Source organism: Callospermophilus lateralis, chromosome 11 (genome assembly GCF_048772815.1).
Source record: "Callospermophilus lateralis isolate mCalLat2 chromosome 11, mCalLat2.hap1, whole genome shotgun sequence".
Classification (NCBI taxonomy): domain Eukaryota; kingdom Metazoa; phylum Chordata; class Mammalia; order Rodentia; family Sciuridae; genus Callospermophilus; species Callospermophilus lateralis.
This window is the reverse complement of record NC_135315.1, coordinates 26,644,005-26,655,718: the sequence shown is the minus strand read 5'-3', so window position 1 is coordinate 26,655,718 and position 11,714 is coordinate 26,644,005. Positions and strand designations below refer to the sequence as shown.

Sequence of the window (11,714 nt, the reverse complement as noted above, 5' to 3'; positions counted from 1 at the left end):
GAAATCACCCCCCCACTGCTGAGAGGTCAACCAGATCTCCAAATCATTTTAGAGACACAGAAAGGCCCAAAGCCTGGAAAGGCTGTCTAAGATTATGCGGGCCTATAAGTACCAGAGCAAGGCCCTGAGACTCCCGACTCCCAGGTGGATGCTCTTTCCTCCCTGCTAGAATTCCCGGGGGAATGCTTTATGCATTTGTTTGCATGTGATTAGCAAGTCCAAGCTGGGTTGATTATGAGCGGTTCTCTCAGGCATAAAGCTATGAGAATGTGAAAGAAACCCCACAAGAGTATGGCAGCAGGGATCCTGCCATTGAAGTCAACACTAAGAGAAAATTTTTGTTTTGTCATTAAAAAAAAAAATCAGATCCAGAAACCCTCCAGGGCTTCTGGCAGCAACTCTGGACCATGTTCACCTAAGCCCACCTGCGGATGTCTCCTTGGCACCATTGCTGCCCAGAAAGAGAACCTATTGGGTTCCCCTTACCTTGGATTGTATCCTGAGTCTTTGTTATGGACTGAGATAGTTGTGTCCTCCCAAAATCCATCTGTTGAAGCCCTCCCTCCTAATGCTATTGTAGTAGGAGCTGGGGCCTTTGAGGGATAAGTTTAAATGATATCATGAGGGTAGAGCCTCCATGATGGGATTGGTGTCCCCAGGAAATATGAGAGATCAGAGTCCTCTATTGGCCATGTGAGGGCACAGCAAGCAGAAGACCATCTGCAAGACAAAACAAAAGGGTCCTCACCAGAACTTGACCATGCTGGCGTCCTGATCTTGAACTTCCCAGCCTCTTAGAACTGAAGGAATTTATGTCTGTTGTTTAAGCCGTTCAGTTTGTGGTGTTTTGTTATAGCAACATGAACAGACTGAGACATTCTTAGAGCATTAAAATAGCTCAGATGGAGATTGAGCCCTTTGGACAAACCACCTGATTTCACACTAAAAGTCAGGTCCAGAAAGGGAAGGAACAAGCCCAGGAGCAATGCTGGGCAGGTACAGAGTCTACTGGAACTCGGGTCTTCTGGCTTTAACACCATATCCCCATAATGCATATCCCCCAAAATTCATAGTTTGAGACTCTAACTCCCAATGTGCCTCTATTTGGAGACAGAGCCTTTAGGAGGTAATGAAGATTAAATGAGGTCATAAGGGTATAGACCTGATCCAACAAGACTGGTGTCCTACCAAGCGAGGGAGAGATGCCAGAACAGGTATGCACAGGAAAGGTCATGTGGAGACACAGTAGAGGGCAGAGGCAAGCCAAGGAGAGAGGCCTCAGGAGAAATCAACTCTACCAGCACCTTGGTCTTGGACTTCCAACTCCCAGAATAGTGAGAAAATAAATTTCTGTTGTTGAAACCACCCAGTGTGTGGTACTATGCTACAGCTGTGCCAGCCAACAAATGCAGTAAGGAAGAGTCTCCCTCAGTTCCCCCGACCCAAGTATTGAGTGTTTATTATAAGGACACACCAATGGGGAGGTGGACATTATTAGAAAAACCCAGAAGACTGTGATTCAGAAACTGGAGGAACCCAACACAGCAATGGGGAGCCAGCCACAGGAATTCCTGCATCTTCACCTGGCCCTTTCCACCCTGACAACACACCGCGATTCCACATAAGATTCTTCTATGGGCCTCCCTTCCTCTCCCATGAACTGTGGATTTAGATTTAGCCCTGAATTCCCCAGCTGAAAGAGAGGACCTAATCCCTGCACTTAATCAATATCAGCTAGTGAAGCAAAGCGTCTCCCAGGCTGCCTCTCCAGGCTGTAACTAGACCAGCTATAGTCACCTGGCCCAAGGGCAATCAATCAGCGGCAGCTACAGAGAAGGAATCACATGTTAGTGTCTTTACTCACTGTGGCTCAGCACCAGCCGTGATTGCATGATCTGGGGGCTTGTTACAATGCAGAACCTCAGTCCCACCCAGTCCCGCTGAATCAAGTGAATGTGTCTCCCCAGCAATTCAGACAAGTGTTGCTTTAGAAATGGCTCCTCAGCAGAAGTCTGTGGGACAGTTTCCTGAGAAGAGATACTGATGTATACTCCCTCTGAGGGCAGAAGTTCTCTAACTTTAAAAATGAACTTGAGCCAGCACAGTGGTGCACACCTATACTCTCAGCGGCTCCGAAGGCTGAGGCAGGAGGATCTTCAGTTCAAAGCCAGCCTCAGCAAAAGCAAGGCACTAAGCAACTCAGTGAGACTCTGACTCTAAATAAATTTTTAAAAACAGGGCTGGGGATGTGGCTCAGTGGTCAAGTGCCCCTGAGTTCAAAATCCCCAGTATGCAAAAAAAAAAAAAAAAAAAAAAATGAACTTGAGAATCTCCTGGGAAGCTCTTCAGAAGGCACTTTGCTTTGTCCTGCCCTCAAGATCCCTAGGTCTGGATTGGAGTCCAAGAACTTGCATCTACCCAAGTCCCCTGCACTCACCCACCACCCCAGCTTATGGACAGAAGATGGTTCGTGGGTCTCACTTAGAGAAACACCATCCAGGATAAAGATCTGAAGCCAAACCTGTGCCCCTCCATCATGCCTATGCCACCTGGAATCCCTCTACAATGCCAATTGCATTGGGTCATTCCCTCACCTAAAACCCTTCCTCCATAGCTCCTCATGCCTCTGGGACCAAGTCCCAGCTCCTGAACCTGGCTGGGAGGGCTTTCATTTTATGCCTCTTCCCTCTCCTGCTGCCATCCCTCCTGCTTAGGGCCCCACAGTTCGACTCTGCACCCTTGCTATCGCGGTTCCTCCTGCCTGACGCGTCCTTCCCGTCCTTCTCCACTCAAACAATAGGCATTCTCCCTTTAAAACTCCAGTTTTACTCAATCTGGAAAGTGAGTCAATGTCCCTCAATTTTCCTTCTTGCCCTACAAGAAGGGTTGCCGTTCTCATTGCTGCCCTGTTTGACTCTGAACTCCTGGAGGGCAGCCTGGCTCTTGTCCATCTCTGATTCCAAGCCAGTGTTTCACATGACTGCAACTGGCTCCCGCTGCTGCCTGCCAACCTGCATGAGCTGGGAGGGTGCCAGCTCCAGAACCCAAGGCTCCTGATGAAGCAAGATGGAAATATTCAGGCAGACTCTCTGCAAAATTGCTCCTCTCTCCACGGTAGAATTAAGTGAAAGGCTCAAGCAACACCCATTGTTTAAACACTAATATAGCTACACATTTCTGTGGCCCTGAGAGGTGGGGTTTGCACATGGGAAAGGTGCCTTTCCCAAGGACAGGACAAACTAATTCCCTTTATTTCCAAAAAGGCACAATGAACCTCGTTCTTTGGTAGGTGCCAGGAGAGAGAGCCTCAGTGGAGTCCAAGAAGCAGAGATATTCCCCTCAAATATAAGGATGAAGGGGTAGGAAGAGAAAATTCTCTATGAACTCACTGGGTCTTTGGGTCTTCACCCAGTCCTTATGATGCCCCACCCCTCCAAGGACAGGAAAGGAAAGGAAAGAGAATTAAACACAAACTGGCTGATGTTACTGCTTCTTAGCTGACAATTGAGATGATGGGGAGAATTTTAATAGGATTAACTTACCTAGAGCTAATCTTCATATTGCCTGGTCCTTCCAGGAAGTCATTAAGACTGGTGATAGGAGGAAGGGGATCAAAGGGTCTTTTAAAAATACAGGCATGTGGTGGCACTCCAGACCAGTAAATCATGACATCTAGAGGTAAGGCCTAGGCATTCCGAGTTGTTAAACCAGGTGATTCTAATGCCCAGGCACAGTTGGAAATGGCCTCGTTGCAGGGCTGGGGCAACAGAGTCAGGCAAGGGATCCAGGCGTTCATTCATTCACTCATCCTACTTCCCTGAGACCAGCTCCTGCCAATCACTGGGCTAAGTGAAGAAAATAACCATTGCACCCTGTCCCCGTCGGGCTCCCTTGGTTCACAAAGTTCGTGGTCTTCTGCCAGAGCCTGCAGCCCTGTTTCTGAGAACAAGGATATGGTGTCAGGGGACAAGGGATGCCATCTAAGACAGGGCCCCCAGGCTTTGGGAACTCTCAGATATGAACAAATGAAAAATGAGAAAACCAGTAATATTGGTTGAACGGCTTTTTTTTTTTTTTTTCCAAAAATGGGAACATGATATTTTTTAAAAAAAGAACTACCAGGGACCATTGAAATCAATTCATAAAATGAATCTCATTTTTAAGTCCTCTGGACTATAAAAGCCTTTGGAAGAATTTCTTACCATTTTTCAGTTTTTCAAAAACTGGCTGTCCAGGTTTTCCAGCGGCAGCCCAAAGCCAGGAATTTGGAATGGAATCATGGTCACAGCAACGAATGGAGATACTGATGAATGCTTCTTGAACCCTGTGCTAACCACGTATGTGCCAGGCCCTGCTGCATAGCACTTTCATGACCTTGACTTCTCACAGCAACTCTTGGAGGTCCTTGTATCAGTTGGGATTTAGAACAAGATACTAGAACCACTCTGGGTATTTTAAGCAGAAGATGGCTTAATAAGGCAAATAGGGTGTACAGAATCATTAGAAGAGCTAAAAGAGTTAAAGTTAAAGTGGTTTAAAGATGTGGTCTAGGAGCCCAGGATTCGTTTCCAGAACAATAATAACTGGTCAGTTTTGAGAGATGCCATCCCAAAAGCTAATAATAGAGTTACTAAAGCCACAACAGCCCCATTGCTATGAGCCAGAGATTGGAAACCAGAATCAAGACTCTTCTGTCCCCATAACCACTGCTCACCCAGGAGGTTGGAGACAGGTCACTGCCATGAAACATGACTGCAAAACCACTCACTCCCACACCCTCGCTTGACAGCAGAAGGTTCAAGAAGAAAGTCTGTGCTCCTGCCTTGCTCACCCTGGGCATGAGTCTAATTAACAGACTCTACATTGCATCCTGAAGCCTAGCTGCAAAGGCATCTGGAAAATGTAGATTGTGGCTTTCCAGGCTTCACAGAAGAGGAAGGCAGCCTGAAAGGAGGGTGGACTGGAGATTGAGAAAGCCAACTCACAGCATTACTAGCCAATGCTTAGTAACTACGAGTGGGATTTCTATACTTACAGGTAAGGAAACTGAGACAGGGAGAGGTTAAATCATCTGCCCACTGTAACAAGCAAGTTATCAGTGAAACCAAGGTTTGAACTTTAGGGTCTGACTTAGAAGGCTCACTCTTGAAACGATCCCTTTCAAGAAAGGGCTGTGCAGCTCTTGAGTCATCTCCACATAGCCCAGGTGCCATGAGCAAGTCAGGCATGACCCGGGCCCATACTGTTCTGTAGTAACTGAAGCTCCTTCCTTTCAAGATGCCTGAGGAAGTCCACCAGGAGGAGGTGAGGATCTTTGCCTTTCAGGCAGAAATTGCCCCAACTCCTGCCTCTCATCATCAATACCTCCTATTCTGACAATGGAATTTTCCCTCAGAAGTTGTCTTCTGCTATGTATGATACCTTGGACAAGATTCTCTATGAGAGCCTGACAGACTCTTCCAGATTGGACAGTGGTTAAAAGCTGGAAACTAACATCACCCCCACCTCTCAGAAATGCACCCTGACTTTGGTGGACACAGGCATTGGTGCAACCAAGGCTGACCTCATACATGATTTGGGAACTATTTATTCAGATTTGTGTAGCTGTGACCAAAATATCTGACAAGAACAACTCAGAAGAAGAAAATTTTATTCTGGGCTCATGGTTTCAGAGCTTCAGTTTATGGTCAGTCAACTCCATTGCCCTACACTGGATGTGAGGCAGAACATCATGGCAGAAGAGCATGGTGGAGGAAAATTGCCCAGTTCATTGTGGCCAGGAAACAGAGAGAGCTCAAGGAACCAGAGACAAGATATAATTCCCAAGAGCACATACCGAGCGAGTGACCTTCTTCCTCCAACCACACCTACAGTTCCCACCCAGTAATCTATTCAAATTATTAAACCATCAAATGGATTAATCCACTGATGAAATTACAGCTCTCATTATGACCTAAAAGCTCCACCTCTGAACCTTCCTGCATTGGTTCATGCTTTTAAAAGATGAGTTTTTTTGGAAGATGTTTCTAGACCTAAACCATCACAGAAATCATTTCCAAGCCTAATTACTAAAATATTTATGGAGGTTCCTCAGATGAGTACAAACACCTCCATGACAGGGCAATTTGGTGTCAGATTTTGTTCTGCCTATCCAATGGCAGGGAAAGTGGTTGTGACCTCAAAGCACAATGATGAACAGTCTCTGCTAGGGCATCCTTCACCATACATGCAGGTCACTGTGAGCCTTTTGGATGGGTGGGGTATGGAAGTGATCCTTCGCCTCAAAGAAGACCAGACACACTACTAAGGAGAGAGACAGGCCAAAAATATATATAAAGTAGCATTCATAGTTTAGAAGCTATCCCATCACCCCCTGTTTGAAGAAGGAAATTGGTGATGATGAGTCCAAGGAGAAACATGGAAAAGACCAGGGAGATAAGGATGAAGACTGAGGCTGAAGATGTGAGTTTGGGTAAGGAGGATGACACTGGTAAGGGTAAGACAAAGAAAACTGAGATTAAGAAGAAATATATTGGGCTGGGGATGTGGCTCAAGCGGTAGCGCACTTGCTTGGCATGAGTGCGGCCCAGGTTCGATCCTCAGCACCACATACAAACAAAGATGTTGTGTCCGCCGAAAACTAAAAAAATAAATAAATATTTAAAAATTCTCTCTCTCTCTCTCTCTTTAAAGAAAAAAAGAAGAAGAAGAAATATATTGATCAGAAAGAACTGAATAAGACCACGCTTATCTGGACCAGAAACCCTAATGACAACATTCAGGAGGAATACATATTCGACAGGAGCTGGGAAGACCTCTTGGCAGTCACATACTTCTCTATAGAAGGTCAGTTAGAATTTAGGGCATATCTGTTCATCCCTCAGCAGGTTCCCTTTGACTTCTTTGAGAACAAGAAATAGAACATCAAACCCCTATGTCCATCGTAGATTCAGCATGGACGGCTGTGGCAAGCTGATGCAGGAGTATCTCAACTCTGTGATATGGTTGACTCCAAGGACCTGCCTCTGAACTCCTCCAGAGAAATGAATGGTCCAGCCAAACAAAATCTTGAAAAGCATCCACAACATGTTAAGAAGTGCCTTGAGCTCTTCTCTGAGCTGGCAGGAGACAAAGAGAACCATAAAAAATTCTTTGAGGCATTCTCTAAAATTTGAAAGCTTGGAATCCATTAGGATGTCACTAACCAGTGACTTTACTAACCAGAGCTGCTGGGCTAGCACGTCTCCCAAGCTAGAGATGAGATGTTTCCTCTGTCACAGTACGTCTCTCACAGGAAGGAGTCTCAGAAAGCTATCTATTACCCCTCTGGTGAAACCAAAGAACAGATGGCCAACCCTGTTCAGTGGAGCATGTGTAGAAACAGGGCTTTGAAGGAGTATATGTGATTGAACTTGTTGAGGAGTGCTGTGTACAGCGGCTCAAGGAGTCTGATGGCAAGAACCTGGAGTTACGGGGGGGGGGGGGGAGAAGGAGGGGGGAAGGAGGAGGAAGAGGTGGAGGAGGAGGAGGAGGAGGAGGAGGAGATAAAAAAAAAACAGAAGAGAGCAAGGTGAATCTGAAAACCTCTGCAAGCTCATGGAAGAAATTTTAGATACAAAGGTTAAGAAGGTAACAATCTCCAATAGGCACATGTGTCTCCACCCTGCTGTGTGGATCTTGAAGGTCCAGGCACTTCCAGATAACTCCATAATGGGCTACAAGATGGCCATAAAGTACCTAGAAATCAACTCCGGCCACCCCATTGTGGAGACACCGTGGCAGAAGGCTGAGGGGTCCAGGACCTGGTGGTGCTGCTGTTTGAGATGGTGCTGCGCTCCTCTGGCTTCTGCCTTGAGATTCCCCAGACCCACTCTAATTGCATCTACCATGTGACCAAGCTAGGACTCTGCACTGTTGAAGGTGAAGTAACACCCGAGGAGCCCAGCACCGCTGTTCCCCAGGAGAACCCCCTTGAGGGTGATGGGGGATGCCTCTTGACGGAAGAAATAGATCAGGAGTTTCCACTGGGAGAGCCACACCCTCTGCAAAGCATCCCCGTGGCTCCACAGCTGCCCTCAGTGACCTTGTCCACCTGGCTCCTGCTGCTGATGGCTAATGGTCTTTTCCTCTCTCCTGTCCTTGTGTCTAAGGCAGGAAACAAGTCCCATCCCTCCCTAATTGGACAGCAGAGTTGGATGCTGTGTATTGTGAGTTTTATTGTTGTTATTTTGTTCTGAAATTAAAGTAGGTGAAATAAAGACGATGAAGTTTTAGACAAAAAGAAAGGGCCATTTACAGCCTTAGACAGCATATTAGAAAAGAGAAATGCTTTTTTTTAATGGCAGAAAACTATAGAATAAAACTTTCTTTTTTGCTACTATACTATCAAAAAGATTTTTTGTCAGTATGGGACCAACTCTTAATTCAGCAGAACTGCCTGAAATAGAGTTTAAATATTTAACCACTTGTTAAAAATAGCTGTTGAATAAAATCCAGTTTCACATGTTGATGAAAATAGAAAGATGAAGCAACATTAAGAACAGAGAGAAGCAGAGAAGCCCCTGGATCTCCTGCGTGTATCCTGTCTTCTTTCAGGGCCACAAAGAAAGGTGGATTAGGGAGGAAACTGTAGGGATACTAGAAGAAAATAGGGGGGAAGTGCCATCACTTGGCCAAGGCAGTGATTCTTTGGATAGGACCCAAAAAAGCACAGGCAACAAATACAAAAAACAGACAAATGGGATCACATCAAACTATAGCAAAGGAAAAAATAAGGAGCCAACCCACAGATTGGGAGAAAATATTTGCAAGGCATACATAGGATAAAGGGCTAATATTCAAAACATGTAAAGAACTGAAGCTCCTCAATTACAAGAAAATAAATAGCTCTATTTTTTTAAAAAAATGGGCAAACGACCTGGACAGACATTTCCCAAAGGAAGACATATAAATGATTCACTGACAACATGGAAGTGCTCAACATCACTACTCATCTAGGAAATACAAATTAAAACCACAATGAGATTCATACCTATTAGAACGGCTATTATCAAAAATACAAAAGTTAAGTATTGGCAAAGATATAGAGAAAACGTGGTTAGAAACAAATTAACACAGTATGGAGATTCCTAAAAAAACAGAAAAAGAATTACCCTATGATCCAGCAATCCCACTTCTGAGTGCACAGTGAATCCAAAGGAATTGAAATCAGTATGTCAAAGAGATACCTGTACTTCTATGTTCATTACACTATTATTCACAATAGTCAAAATATGGAAATAACCAGAGTACCTGTCAACAAATGAATGGGTTTAATAATGTGAATTACTATCCAACCTTAAAAAAAAGAAGGAACTTCTGTCACTTAGGACAACAGGGATGAATCTAGGGGATATGATGCTACATGGAATCATTCAGGCACCAAAAGATTAATAAACACCTAATGATCTCACTTGTGTGTGAAATCTAAAGAAGTCAAACTGTAGAAGTAAACAGCAGGTGGTGATTACCAGAGGCTAGAGGATGGGGAGGGACCGTGGGAGCTAAGAAGGGGGAAATGAGAATCAAAGGGTACAACTGTTTCAATTCTGTAGGGATAAGTTCTGGTGATACATTGCACAGCATGGTGACTAAAGTTAATAATAATGTATCATATAATTCAAAACTGGTTTTTTAAGTAGATTTTGAATGTTCTCATCTCAAAGAAATAAGTATGTGGGTCATAGGGTCAGGAAAGGGTACTGGGAATGATGCTGCAGACCAGGGATAAACTGATCATTGGCTTAGACAAAGGGGAATGAAGGGAAGGAAGTGGGGATGAGAGTAGGAAAGAGAGTGGAATAAATCAGTCATAACTTTCCTTATGTTCATATATGAATACACAACCAGTGAAATTCTATATTATGTACAAGCACATAAATGGGATCCTAATTACAATGTGTTAGATTCCATGTGTGTATAATATGTCAAAATACGCTCTACTGTCATGTACATCTAAATAGAACAAACTGGGAGGGGGGGTGATGAGCAAGAGTTTCCAACCCACACCTGTTATCCAAGGCATGAGACCCAGAGGAGATCAGCCACCCCCAACCATTGCCCTTGGGTATTACAAATCCAACGTCTAGATTTGGGATGGAAAGCTCCAGTCAACATAGATCTGACTTTCCTTCTTCTCTGTCTCCATCACAGACACAAAAGGGGACATTTTAGAGGAAGAAAGAAAAGCAATAAATTCAAACTAGGCTTAAGACAAACCGAATGTTCATTTTTTATTTAACCTCTTTGCTTTCCTTGATTACAGAAAGGCATGAGTGATCTACAAGAGCCATCTCTTAGCTAAGCGTCATAATCTTTGCTAACTCAGAGTCCTGGCATGCATGAAGGCAGAGGTGGATAGTGAGATAGATAAATGGATTAATCAATGGATGCATGAATGGGTAGATAAATAATGCGGTAAGGAGGGACAGAGACCCGGAGATTCAGCTTTAAACAGTCAACCCGCTAAGGCCAGAGCTGGAACAAAGATGGCCAGGATGGCCAGGAAGAAGAGTATGGCTTCTGGGAGTCGACTGGGGTATACACTGAGGAATATTCGAACCGCCAAAAGAAACAGCCACAACAAAAATAACAGTCACCCACCTTCAAAAGGGCAAACGGAATAATTACAAACCTCAGCAATTAGAAACAGAAGAGGAACTAAATGAAAAGAGAGACTTGTAAAAAAAAAAAAAAAACAAAAACAAAAAACCCAATACCTCTATCCACCACTAGGTTCAAGGTAAAGTTCAAACCAATCAGCAAAACTCCCAAAAGGAGCCCATAGCTGCAACAATGCAGCTGAGGTCACTGAGTCCCTGCCCTGTCTCCTGGATGCATAGCTTCTCCTAATCCCCCTTCCCTGCAGCTGAGGCACACCGTGGATTCGTTCCCAAGGGCTGATCACACCTTAGAGAAATGCACTCGAAAATTAAAGGGCAGCTTTGGCAGTTTCCTTTTACCACTCTTGCCCAGCCAAGCATTGCAGAAAGGGAGGACAAGCTATAATTGTCAGGCCCAATGGCCCCACCCGCCACCTAGGAAGGACTTCACATATGCCCTATTGTCAGGAAATTTTGTCCCTAGAGCCAAGATGTTCTCTGCAGCTGAGATTATTCTAATGCCCAGGAAGTTAGATCCAAGGCTGCTCCTCTTTCTGCAATTCAGCACTGGTCAGTTTCAGGTGGGGCAGGAGGAAGGGGAGGAGAGAAAAGCAATGATCGGATTGAGTAGGATGTCAGGGAGGTAGCACAGGAAGTGAGGAGAGATGCACAGGGCTTTGGGTTTGAATTTCTACTCTGCCAGTTGGCTATTGTGAGTCCTTGATCAGGTTATCCTGCCTCTCTGAACATCTACTTCCTTACCTACAAAAAGAAATATTAGTACCTTTCTCTGAATGTTGTTTCACTACTAAAGATTATGCACAAATTGCCGGGTGTGGTGGTGCACAATTCTAACAGCTCATGAGGCTGAGGCAGAAGGATTGCCAGTTCATAATCGGCCTCAGCAATTTAGTGAGGCACTAAGCAACTTAGTGAGATTCTGTCTCAAAAATTAAAAGGGCTGGGGATGTGGCTCAGTGGTTAATTGCCCCTGGGTTCAATCCCCGGTACCAAAAAAGATTACACATAAAAGGACCTGTTCCTACAAGTAATGGAAACTGTCACCATGGTCAT

At 44.7% G+C, this 11,714-nt stretch overlaps 1 pseudogene; it reads left to right on the top strand.

Annotated features, from left to right (window-relative positions):
• The first annotated feature begins 5,277 nt into the window (after positions 1-5,277).
• Positions 5,278-10,342, top strand: LOC143410486 (heat shock protein HSP 90-beta-like; annotated as a pseudogene).
• Positions 10,343-11,714: the final 1,372 nt, after the last annotated feature.